The sequence below is a fragment of the Dama dama genome, chromosome 6, assembly GCF_033118175.1.
Source record: "Dama dama isolate Ldn47 chromosome 6, ASM3311817v1, whole genome shotgun sequence".
Classification (NCBI taxonomy): domain Eukaryota; kingdom Metazoa; phylum Chordata; class Mammalia; order Artiodactyla; family Cervidae; genus Dama; species Dama dama.
The window spans coordinates 24,290,696-24,304,057 of record NC_083686.1 but is presented as its reverse complement, the minus strand read 5'-3'; the positions used below and the strand labels follow the sequence as shown (position 1 = coordinate 24,304,057).

Below are 13,362 nucleotides of genomic sequence, written 5' to 3'. Positions count from 1 at the left end.
TATAGTAGTATTGTATTATGATAGGTTTATAAAACTTTGCAAACAAATTCACTTAAAAACACAAAAATAAAATATTTTTAATCTTATAGTACAGTACTTACCAGCTGTATCACCGCTGCTTTTATGCTTGCTTCTAGACATCCTGGGCTTGAAATAAAGATACTGTGCTACTGTACTCTCAACAGCGCTATATAGTGAAGTACACACAATCATAACCACTTATAGAAGACGTACACATGTGACAATGTACGCCAGACCCAGGGACAGACTAACAAGATTGGACATGTGAACACACACTCACATCTTTGAAAGTCTGCAAATCGAAGGTCTGTATGTAGGGGACTTACTGTTATCAGAAGTTCTGCCAAGAATGTAGGGAGCACAAGAAAGGTACCAGAAAGAAAAAAGCAATCAACCAACCAAACACATGCCTATGGAATCATTCCCAATACATCAGGTATCAGGCCTCTGTGAAGTGCATGGTAATCACTTTCCTTTGCACAAACTGCTTTGAAAACATGACTAACTTCTGTATAAGTATGTTCCTCTTTCACTTGGAGTGTTCGGTATATTCTAGCCATGTGAATAGTGTAAGTATGGATAACTGCGGTTAAACCTGCCACAGATCCAGCCATTAATCTGTGTACAGACCAGAAACTCATCTTTGTAGTAGTAAATGTTCCATCATGCTCAAATGAGATAAACTGGCTTGCACCATAGGGAACTATTCAGATCATCATTGCAATAATCCCTTTATATTAATATAATCCAAGGTATCCATCCTTTGGCAAATAGCATGCAATGCAGAAAATACTTCCAAATGTTTTCAGCGTTGACTATGAGCTTGTAATGAAACTTTTACTTGATCCAAATGGGCAACTGTTTTGGCACAGCATCTTGCAACACCTCCAGCCAGGAAGAAGCAAAACCAGAAGTCCTGGCCTGCAGTGGGCCCTCCAGTGCCAGCTGCTGAGGTGGGTTAGCCAGAAGCAGAGCTGCCTTGGGAGCTTTGGTCAAATTACAACCCAAGGGCATTAGCCATGGCCAGAATGGGCAGTGACAGGACCCTGACTGACTGGAAGGTAGGGCAGTGAGTGAAAGTCACCCAGTCGTGTTGGACTCTTTGCGATTCCATGGACTATACAGTCCTGGAATTCTGCAGGCCAGAATACTGGGGTGGGTAGCCTTTCCCTTCTCCAGGAGATCTTCCCACCCAGGGATAGAACCCAGGTCTCCCACATTGCAGGCAGATTCTTTACCAGCTGAGCCACAAGGGTCTTTAACTGCCATATTAGAGTTAAGTGGTTATAGTATTAAAAGTGTTCTGAATTTGACTATATACTTAGCATTACCAGTGTGATGTGTGTGTGTGTGTGTGTGTGTATTTTGTACTGGGCCTTTGTTGTACTAGACCTACTATACTAGATCTTGTTGCTTTTCTCTAGTTGTGATGAATGGGGGCTACTCCCTAGTCGTGATGCGTGGACTTCTCTTATTGTGGAGCATGGGCTTTAGGGTGCATAGGTGCAGGAGTTGCAGATCCTGGACTCTAGGGTGTGCGGGCTCAATAGTTGTGGTGAATGGGCTTAGTTGCTCCATGGCACGTGGGATTTTCCCAGATCAGGGATGGAGTCCATGCCTCCTGCACTGGCAGGTGGATTCTTTACTGCTGAGCATCCAGGGAAGCCTCTACGCGTGTGATGAATACTTTCATAAGCTTACATTAGAAGTTAGCATCCTTTCACATTAATGTGAAAAACACCTTTCAGCATTTCTTGTAAGGCAGGTATAGTGGTGATGGATTCCCTCAGCTGTTGGTTGTTATGAAAAGCTTTATCTACCCTTCATTTCTGAAGGATAAGTTTGCTGGGTAAACTTTTCTTGGTTGGCAGTTGCTATGGGACCATGCTAGTGCTTTATCTTGGACTTCCCAGGTTTTGGAACTGTGAAAAATATCCGTTTATAAGCCATCCAGTTTGTGGTATTTTGTTATGGCATCTTGAATGGACTGTATCAATTAAAATAGAATTGTTTATTGAAATTATTTTTCTCTTGTAGTGCTTTCTTCCTCCTTCATATATTACACACTTCGGTCTTGATGATTGTACCCCTAAGCACTTTACATATATGTACCTCTTTATATACAGATATTTTTCAAGGTGATCAATAAGATCATAATTGCATACGTTCAATATTTTTCCTATGAAACAGCACATGGACAGGTTTCTAAGTCAGTACATTCAGTTATACTTCAGTATTCCTTAAATGCTATATAAAACTGGATAGTATGGACAATGTGATTTAAAAAAAAAAAAAACACTTTTCCATGTAATGAAAATCTTGGTTGTGCCCAATTCATTGCTCTTGTAAGCCTGTTCACTGGAAAAGTTACAAAACTATTTAAGGGTGTGTGTGTGTGTGTGTGTGGGTGTGTGAAAGATCACTAGCAGTGCAATACAATCCTTTCAGTTCAAGGAACTGAGAGATACAGAGGGCAAGAAATTTATCTAAGGCCAGATTTAAACCATGTCTGACGCCAGTGATCATAAAATTTCCATGAAACACTGCCAGCCTTTCAGCTTATATACTTAATAAGGAAGAAAGGACTCTTATTAATGTGATTGATAGATTTCTTGAGTAAATTTTGAAATCCAAGGCAGTAACTGTCATGTATTTTCATCTTGTCACTCTTTTGCTAAGTATGGTTCTTAAATGTCAGGGACGTTTTCGTTGGGAGGATGAACATTACAAGTTTTTTTTGGAACAGAAAATTGAGGCCCTGGGTCTTCAGATTCTTTTCTTCTCTCCTCTCTTCCTTTCCCCCTTTTCTTTTCCTTCTTTTCATGGTTATTTATCCAAGGCTGCCTATAGGCATAATCTGAGTACTCTAGTACTTTAGCCTATGTAATGGGGATACAAAAGAACTCTGAACAATGGGAGTGACAACAAGGAAGTTAATACTCCACTGTAGGGATAAGGTTAAATGGATAGCTTGGCCATAAGAGAAGGTGAAGAGTCTTTTCTGCTTGGAGATGGACATAGTTGGTAATTCTTGAGTTGAAAATTGAAGGATGAGTAGACATTTTTCAAGTAGGGAGGGCATGCTAATCATAGGGAACAGCATGTAAGCGCTTGGTGTTCTGAAAATAATTGGTACAATCAGACAAATGTCTATTTTCTATCCTGGGATTGGCAGGAGTTGCAGTGGGAAGTAAGAAAAACCAAATCACAGAAGGCCTGTCCCCTGAAAAAACTCAGTCTCTCTTGCCTCCAATCTTGTCTCACATTGCAGTAATCATCTAGATGAGAGATGAGGGCCTAAACTGTGGGATGAGACAGGATAGATTTGAGAGATTTAAAGATTGAATCAATGCCAGCTGAAACTTAGCCAGGGTCCTAGTTCTGTTGAGCCTCAAACTAATTGGGAGACAAAGTTAGCCAAGAGATGGGAAAATTGGTAGTTAGCCAAATTTCTTGTCTGATTCAAGATTTCCTGAGTTACTTGATATATCCATGTCCAAGGCACTTTTTCAGGGACAATAGAAGGCATTTCAGTGTACTAATAACTTGGGATTCTAAATTTCTTTTCAGGACACTGTGAGAGTAATCAAAACTTATAAAACAATCCTGAAGTAATGGGTTAAAGATAGAGTTCAAAGCTTGAATCCTGGTCAATCCTAGTGTAAAATGTTGCTAGGACTTAAGTCTTGGTATAATGTATTTCCACTGCAAAGGCCAACAATAAATGATGTCTGTCTTGCTTTGTACTGTATCACAGTAATTGAGATGTTTATGTTTCAAAGGAGAATAACATAGAGGAACATTAATACTATCCCCATTCCTAAAATTCTCCCCTAGCTTCTTTTGCTAACTTCACCAGTGTGGTAGTTTAGACTGTCCACACCAGCAAATTCCTGACTAATCAACTTCAAAAGTCTAAATGAATGATGTTCCATTTAAAAGCAAAAAGGCCCACTGGCTCTTGTAAACAGAAAATAAACTTAATTCCATGAGCTACTTAATACCTTCTTATTTTCAGGAGCAGAAGGATCAGGCTGAGAAAATGTGAAAATAGGGGCAGAGCTGAAAGCTCCCCACAAGAGTCAATTGAAGATAAAGGCATTAGTGCTAGGACCTCATGTGGCTGGCAATTCCACAATCAGTATATCTGGAACAAACAGCACCAAGAAATAAGGCACTGGAGAATTTTGACACTTTCATTAGTGGATGCAGCAAAGCAGGGTCAAAGTTGCATTTGATTAACTAAGCCCAGTCATGTGCCCATGCCTGGTTGCCAAGATGACAAGGAAAAGTTGAGTATACCTTTGGACTTCTAGATTTGCAGCAGGAGGTAAGTAATGTTAGACACCAAGGCTCACTTAGGACCCAATAAGAAAGGGTTCATGCTGGGTATAATCTGTTGCTACACTAATGATGTATTAAAAACTTAGTCACTTAAAATGGCCATTTATTATTATCACAAGACAATGGGTCCACTGGCTGGTTCTGCTGGGTTTAGCTTGGCAGTTCACTTGGTCCTGGCTAGACTTACTCTGGTTGACTGGCTTGTGCTGGCTAGTCAAGAATGATTTCAGCTGGGGTTATTGGCTCTCTTCTATGTATTTCATCTTCCAACCAGATTCCCTGGGCAAGTTCTCATGGCAATTGCATGGGTCTAATACCCAGGCTTGGACTTGGCACCTTGTCAGTTCTACCACACTCAACTGGCCAAGGTCCAGATTCAAGGGATGGGGAAATTAAGGTTCCTCCCATGAAGAGGTAGAATCTAAGATGAATTCTAAAAACAGCCTCAATTCTCCACCTCTCCTGTATCTATTATTATTATTTTACTTTTAGAATGATAGACAAAGTATCTTGCCTACTGTTTCACCTAGCCACCCAGCTTCTTTTCTATTCTGATACTATCAGTAATTATAGGTAAACATGTATGCATGGGTCCTTTTTCACACAAATGGTTATATTTTCACACAACTTTGCACTTGGTTATTTGCATTTTATGCAACTTGAAGTATATCCCATATTCGTAGATGTATACATCTGTAGATGTATACATTAATTCCTAAAAGTAGAATTACTGAGTCAAAGCATATATGCATTTAAAAAAATTTGATAGTGACAAGCTGCCCTCCATAAGAAACAGCAATTTTATGTACGTTCCCACCTAGAAATCTATGCAGTTGTTTTTCCAATTCCTTGCCAAAATGCCAATCATCAAACCATTTTATATTATAAATGTGACTTTTAAAAAGGTATTTCAGTAAGTTTTAAAATTTCAAATGTACAGAAAAGTTGCAATGACAGTAAAATACTGCCATATCCCCTTCATTAAGATTTCCCAATTATTAATGTATTTGCTGTGTAAGCAACTCTGTATGAATCTCTATTGCCATTACTTGTTTTCTGGGCCACTTGAAAACAAGTTGCTAACATGATGCACCTTCACCTCTAAATCTAGAATACAAAGACTCTCTCTTACTTATGAATGGTTGCATTGTGGCTTTACATTAGGATGTTAACACTGATAGAAAATACTATTCAGAAGTGATGCTGTGTTCTCAGTTTATCACCTCAGGAGGCACATGACATTGACCCACCCACTACTGTTTACGTTAACTCTGATCACCTGCTCAAGTTGGTGTCTGGTGAATTTACATAGGGAGAAGCCTGCCATTTCCTGTTTAGCGATTGAGAATATTTTGTGGGAAGATTTATATTTAAATTTTTTTTAATGTGAATCAGTTTCAAAGTCTTTATTGAATTTGTTACAATATTGCTTCTCTTTTATGTTTTGACTTTTGGCTGAGAAGCATGTGGCATCTTTGCTCCCAAACCAGGAATCAAGCCCACACCCCCTGCATTGAAGGGCAAAGTCTTAACCATTGAACCACCAGGGAAGTCCTTTGTGGTAAGTTTTCTAATAAGAAATGGGATCCTGGCCCAATTTCAAATATCTACCCACCAGCCTTAGTATCCGTTGATAATTCCCACTTAAATCAATCAGCATTGCAATGGTTGCCAAACGGTTTGGTATTTTTCGCATTTCTTTTACATTAATTAGTTGATATTCAACTGTAAGGGCAGGCATTTCCTTCTCTCTAGTGTGTTTATATTAGTATGTACTTATATAATTCAATGGATTGCAATCCATTACTGTCCTTATTTTTAAAATTTAATTGAAGTATAGTTGGTTTACAATATTGTGTTTTAGGTGTACAGCATAATGATTTAGTCCTGCACACTACACTCCATAATAGGTCATTACAAGATAATAGGTATCATTCCCCATACTATGCAGTATATTCTTGTTGCTTATCTATTATATATTTATATATAGTAGTTTGTATCTGTTAATCCCATGCACTTAATATTTCCCTCCCCACCTCCTTCTCTTTTTTGGTAATCACAAGTTTGTTTTCTATATCTGTGAGTCTGTTTTGCATATACATATGAATTTTTAAGATTTCACATGTAAGTGGGATTAGACTTTTTGTCCTTCTAACTGACTTATTTCACTAAGCATAACAGTCTCCAGGTTCATCCATGCTACTGCAAGTGGCAGTATTTCAATTTTTATGGCTAAGTAATATTTTATTGCATATATACCACGTCTTCTTAATCCAATCAGATATTGATGGGCACTTGGATTGCTTCTGTGTCTTGGCTATTGTATATAGCACTGCCACAAACATTGGGGTGCGTTTATCTTTTCAAATTAGCATTTGTATTTTTTCAGATACAGACCCAAGAGTGGAATTGCTGGATCATATGGTTGTTATAGTTTTAGCTTTTTAAGGAATCTCCATACTGTTTTTTACTGTGGCTGCACTAATTTACATTCCCATGAATAGGGCAAGATGGTTCCCTTTCTCCACATTCTCACCAACATTTGTTGTTTCTGGACTTTTTGATGATAGCTGTTTTGACAGTTATGAGGCAATACCTCCTTGTGGTTTTGACTTGCGTTTTTCCAATAGTGATATTGAACATCTTTTTCTTTGCCTGTTAGCCATCTGTATGTCTTCTGAAGAGACATTTCTCAAAAGGTCTCTGCCCATTTTTAAAAATTGTGGGTTTTTTTTTGTTGTTGTTATTGAGCTGTATGAGCTGTTTGTCTATAATTTCCTTTGTGCAAAAGCTTTTAAGTTTAATTAGGTCTCATTGGTATATTTTTGCTTTTATCTCTTTTGCCTTAGACTGATTCAAGTAAATATTGTTAATGATTTATGTCAGAGTGTTCCATCTATTTTCCCCCAGTTTTATGGCATTGAGTCTTTAAAATCATTTTGAGTGTATTTTCACAGAATTAGGACAAATAAATTTAAAATTTGTTTGGAATACAAAAGACTCCAAATAGGCAAAAGAATCTTGAAGAAGAACAACAGAGCTAGAAGTAGCAAGCTCCCTAACATCAGGCCCTATTACCAAGCTATGGTCATCAAAACAGTATGGTACTGGAAAGAAACAGACACATAGATCTGTGGAACAGAAGAGAGATAAAATAGAAATAAATCCACACACTTATGGTTACTTTACCTACAAAAGAATGCAAGAATATACAGTGGGGAAAAGACAGTTTCTTCACTAAGTATTGAGGAGAAAACTAGGCAGCTACATGTAAAAGAATGAAATTAGAACATTTTCTCACACCATATACAAAAATATTCCAAACAAGTTAAAGATCTAAATATAAGACTGGAAATCATAAAACTCATGAAGAAAACATAAGTAGGCATTTGTTGTTGTTCAGTCACTTTGTCATGTTCAACTCTTTGTGACCCCATGGACTGTAGCATTCTGGGCTTCCCTGTTCTTCACCATCTTGTGGAGCTTGCTGAAACTTGTGTCCACTGAGTTGGTGAAACCATCCAACCATCTTATCCTCTGTCATCCTCTTCTCCTCCTGCCTTCAGTCTTTTCCAGCATCAGGGTTTTTTCCAATGAGTCAGCTCTTCTCATCAGGTGGCTGAAGTATTGGAACTTCAGCTTCAGTCCTTCCAGTGAATATTCAGGATCGATTTCCCTTAACATTGACTGGTTTGATCTCCTTGCTGTCCAAGGGACTATGAAGAATCTTCTCCAACACCACTGTTTGAAAGCATCAATTCTTCAGTGCTCAGCCTTCTTTATGATCCAACTCTCTCACATCCGTACATGACTACTGGAAAAACTATAGCTTTGACAATATGGACCTTTGTTGGTAAAGTAATGTCTCTACTTCTTAATACGCTGTCTAGGTTTTTTACATAAATTGTAGTAATATCATTTTTTGGATCTTTCTCCAAAGGCAGAGAAAACAAAAATAAAAGAACAAATTTGACCTAATTATACTTAAAAGCTTTTACACAGCAAAGGAAACCATTAACAAAATGAAAAGACAATGAATGAACTAGGAGAGAATATTATAAAATGATATTACTGGTAAGGGGTTAATATCCAAAATATATAAAAAGCTCATATAATTCAATTTCAGAAAAGCAAATAACACAGTTTAAAATGGACAAAACACTTGGACAAACATTTTTCCAAAGAAGGCACACAGATGACCAATAGATACATGAAAAGATGCTCAACATTGTTAATTATCAGAGAAATGCAAACCAAAGCCACATGAGATATTACTTCACTTCTGTCAGAATGGCTATCATGAAAAAGACCACAAAAGACAAACATTGGCAAGAATGTGGATAAATGGGATCCCTTGTACACTGTCTAGACAACATATTAAAAAGCAGAGACATTACTTTGCTGACTAAGGTCCACCTAGTCAAAGCTATGGTTTTTCTAGTAGTCATGTATGGATGTGAGAGTTGGACTATAAAGAAAGCTGAGTGCTGAAGAAATGATGCTTTCAAACTATGGTGTTGGAGAAGACTCTTGAGAGTCCCTTGGACTGCAAGGAGATCCAACCAGTCCATCCTAAAGGAAATCAGTCCTGAATATTCATTGGAAGAACTGATGCTGAAGCTGAAACTCCAATACTTTGGCTGCCTGATGTGAAGAACTGATTCATTGGAACAGACCCTGATGCTGGGAAAGATTGAAGGCAGGAGGAGAAGGGGACGACAGAAGATAAGATGGTTGGATGGCATCACCGACTCAATGGACATGAGTTTGAGTAAACTCCGGGAGCTGGTGATGGACAGGGAAACCTCACGTTCTGCTGTCCGTGGGGTCTCAAAGAGCTGGACACAACTGAGCTACTGAACTGAACCGAACTGTACACTGTTGGTGGGAATGTAAATTGGTGTAGCCACTGTGGAAAATAGCATGGGGTTTCCTCAAAAATGAAAGATAGAACTACCATCTGACCCAATAATTCCACTTCTGGGTACATATCCAAAGAAAATGAAAACACTTATTCAAAAAGATACATACACACATATATATACACATGCATACACATATACATACACAATGGAATACTACTCATCCAAAAAAAATAAAATAAAAATTTGTAATTTACAACAACATGGGTGGATCTGGAGGGTATTATGTTTAGTGAAATAAGTCAGAGAAAGACAAATACCATATGTTATCACTTACAGGTGGAATCTTCAACCAACCAAAGACCTGAGTTCATGGAAACAGAGCAAGTTGGTGGTTGCCAGAGTGGAGGTGGGAGTGAGTGAAATGGGTGAAGGGGGTCAAGAGGTACACATTTCCAGTTCTAGTTAGTAAGTCATGGAGATGTAATTTATAGCATGATGATTACAGTTAATAATACTGTATTCCTTGTTTGAAAGTAGCTAGGAAAGTGGATCTTGAAGGTTCTCATCACAAGAAAAGAATTCTTTGTACCAATGTATAGTGACAGATGTTAGCTGGACTACTGTGGTGATCATTTTGCAATATACACAAACATCGAATCGTTGCCTTGTACACCTGAAACTAATTATAATGTTATTTCAGTTGTATCTAAAAAGAAAATCCATGGTGTGGCTTTTGGAGTCATAGCTGGAAGCTTGCCCTAGAATCTGTGTCAAATGATTTATAAAACTAATGAGAGACAACTCTTCAGTCCCTGCCTACTTTTCAAGCAGGAGTAGGCTCAATTGTCTGTGCCTCACTCTGAGTGGATACACATGGTTATTGGACTGAGATGCAACTTTCACTACAGCAACATTTTAGAGTTTCAAAAGTGAAAAGGAAAAGAAAGTGTTTCTTTCATCAATACTGATGACCATGTAGGAGTTTGAAGGAGGGACCTATGAATAGAACCACTCTTCTTCACCTGAGTTCAGAACAGATTGGGTCATAGGAGGATTGATGTAGAGATTACTTTTTTTTTTTAATCTTTTTTTAGCTGATAAAGTTGTTGAGAGAAATGCAGTTTAGCTTTTTGGTCAAAAAGACTTGTGAATATTGCACCCAAAGTTAAATTTACCCACTCAGTGTAGGCTAAGCTGGATTCTGGCAGGTTTCCCTAACAGGGTCCAGCCCCTGAAAAGCTTATGGTATAGAGAAGCAGAACAGATAACACACACCTTTCTTAGAGACAGACAGATCAGAGAGAGAGGTGCTAAGGCATTTCCCACATCTTTCCCCTAAACTCCTCTATCACCAGTGCACAATCTCCATCCTCCCAGTTTTCAGGTGGAGGAACTTCCATTTTGGGTGAGTGTTCCCTCCAGCTTCCAATGTGTATGTCTCAAAACTTGCCTTCAGTCATCTCGAATATTTATTTCTTTTCAAGATTTCTTAGGCTTTCCCCACTTCTGGTGTATCTTTCTGGAAATGAAAACAATAGCCTAAAATATTTCAGTTTTATAAAAATAAGTTAATTTTCAACCTTGATCAATGATAGGTGGATGGCGTCCTATGTCACCCAGATACCTACTTCAGGAGTGAAGTACTTTTCACCCACTACTGAGAATGTTCAGCTGTCAGTCTTGAAGTCTTGCCTGAAGAGAAGCACTTTGTCTGACAGCACAGTCTCCCTAGAACAGTCCACATTCAATGACCAATTATCCTACTCATTAATGCTTCTGCCCCTTTGATCCAACTCAGAACCACAGCAAGGGATCCTCTCAGCTTCAGAGATTCCTGAGAACTCTGGTGAGGCCTTTCAAAACTATGAAAGTGAAAAGTTAAAAAAAAAGAAAGTGAAAAGTGAAAGTGTTAGTCACTCAGCCATGTCTGACTCTCTTGTGACCCCAGGGACTGTAGCCCTGCCAGGCTCCTCTCTCCATGGATTCTCCAGGAAAGAACACTGGAGTGGATAGCCATTCCCTTCTACAGGGGATCTTCCCAACCCAGGAATCACACTCAGGTCTCCTATATTGCAGGCAGATTCTTTACTGTCTGAAGACAGCAGGGAAGCTATGTAACCAAGGGCAGTCCAAATTCCCCTTATGCCGAATCCTTCTTTCTATCCAGTCCTTACCATGTGTTTAGTTTAAGAGCAAGCTTTAATAAACTTCCTGTATGCTGTTATTTGTATAATAATAATAGCATATTATGCCCCTGGGGACCCAGCTGTTGCAAGTTGGGTCCCTAGGAATGATCCAAGAAAGTCAGTGCTAAGAAACATTGTCACCAGCCAGCTGGCCATGAGGACCCTGTGAGATGAACACTGTCCCCCAATTCATGTTCATTCAGAAGCTCAGGAAGTGATCTTATTTGGAAACAGTATTTGCAGGTATAATTTTAGTTAAGGGTTGAGATGAGATTATGGTAGATTAGGGTGGGCTCTAAATCCAATGTCAAAGAGGACACAGAGAAGGCCATTCTATCTGAAGATAGAATCAGAGATTGGAGTGATGCTACCACAAGCCAAGAACATCTGGAGCCATCAGAAACTCAAAGAGGCAAGGAAGGATTCTTCCAAGGAGCCTTCAGAGGGAATATAGCCCTGCTGACACACTGCTTCTGAATACATCTAGCCTCCATAATTATGACAAAATAAAATTTCTGTGGTTTTAAGCCACCCAGTTTGCAGTTACAGCAGTTCTAAAAACTAGTATAGACTCCATCACTGATGATAGGCAGTGATAACTCCTGGTACAAGGCTGAATTATTCAAAGGTTGAAATTGTTAAAAAGTTCACTGATGGTGAAGTGGAAGGAAATGAACTAGTGGGTGCACTGGATCAGGCATTTGAGAAGTATGGGGAGATACTAACCACATATTGCTAAACACAATTAGTATTTTGGGAAAATAACCAAAAGTTGAGTGTTTAATCCATAATTAGATACTATAAAGAAGGCTTCTGGCTTTCACACTCAGCGTTTGAAGAGGTTCTTTTCTCTTTCAACAGTGCTGTGTGCTTAGTCGCTCAGTCGTTTCCAGCTCTTTGTGACCCTATGGACTGTAGCCCACCAGGCTCCTCTGTTCATGGGGATTCTCCAGCAAAAATACTGGAGTGGGTTGCCATGCCCTCCTCTGGGGGATCTTTCCAACTCAGGGATCAAACCCAGGTTTCCCACATTGCAGGCAGATTCTTTACCATCTCAGTCACCACCAGAAGGCAGAGTAAATGGAGGACCAGGCCCTGGACTTAATCATAAAGGTAGCAGAACTCTGAAGAAGGTTCAGTTCTCAGCTAGGCAAGTATGGAAGACCAAGGTCAAGGTTTTGGTTGGGACAGAATGCGGTCACTTTCAAATTCCTGGATCCCTTAGAACCCATGATCCTGCAGAACGTTTCCAGTCTTCCTTGTGCTTCGTTGCTCAGTCATCTCCAACTCCCTGTGATCCCGTGGACCGTAGCCCACCAGGCTCCTCTGTCCATGGGATTCTCCAGGCAAGAATACTGAAGTGGGCTGCCATTTCCCTCTCCAGAGGCAGTCTTCCCTATTAAAGATTAATTAATGGGGTTCATGATGGTGCAGAACCCCAACCCCCTGCCAGACCTACACTCAGTCAATTAGATTTCAGTCATAGCATAACCTAGCTGCGGTGTGCTAGGCTGATTAGGGAGAAAGGGAACTCTACCCCAAAGGAAGTTTCTTGGACCAGAAGGATGCCATGGGGAATTCACGTAAGTCTCAATGGGAGAATCATTACCCAGTCTACTAGGGTTCTGGACAAGGTTATTTGCAGCAGAGAATTACACACTGTTTGAAAAACGGCTTCTGGCTCACTATTGGGCCTTGCTGTAGACAGAGCATCTAACATGGCATATCAAGTGATGACGCAGCCAACATTGCCCTTCATAAACTGGGTCAAACCAGAACCCACAAATTCTTTGGATTGGATGGATGGAATGGTACAACTAGGATCAAGCATGAACGGGGTTGGAGGACAGACAGCAAAATAGACAGCCCAGACCTCCAGGTCATTCATTACTGTTGCACTTGCGTCGTTCCCTCGGGTCACACCCTAGGTAGCATCAGGGTCCCTT

General features: G+C 39.5%; 1 pseudogene; it reads right to left on the bottom strand.

Annotated features, from left to right (window-relative positions):
* Positions 1 to 431: 431 nt before the first annotated feature.
* LOC133058679 (solute carrier family 25 member 16-like) overlaps positions 432 to 13,362 on the bottom strand; it is a 29,005-nt pseudogene continuing 16,074 nt past the window's right edge.